Here is a 212-nt window from a genome sequence, read left to right as displayed (position 1 = left end):
TGCAAAGGCTGCTGCGAAGAAGGTGGGTTCCCTCTATCGAGCTAAAAGACTACTCACGCCTGAGAGTATTCGGTACCTTTACAAGGCCACCATTCGCCCATGCATGGAGTATTGTTGCCACATCTGGGCTGGTGCATCTACCACTATCTACCCTCTCAGATAAAGTCCAAAAAAGATTTGTCAATCTAATCGGTCCCACTTTATCAACTAAG

This window comes from Euprymna scolopes, chromosome 35 (assembly GCF_053919585.1).
Source record: "Euprymna scolopes isolate OS-2025 chromosome 35, ASM5391958v1, whole genome shotgun sequence".
NCBI lineage: Eukaryota > Metazoa > Mollusca > Cephalopoda > Sepiida > Sepiolidae > Euprymna > Euprymna scolopes.
Note: the sequence above shows the minus strand (reverse complement) of the source record.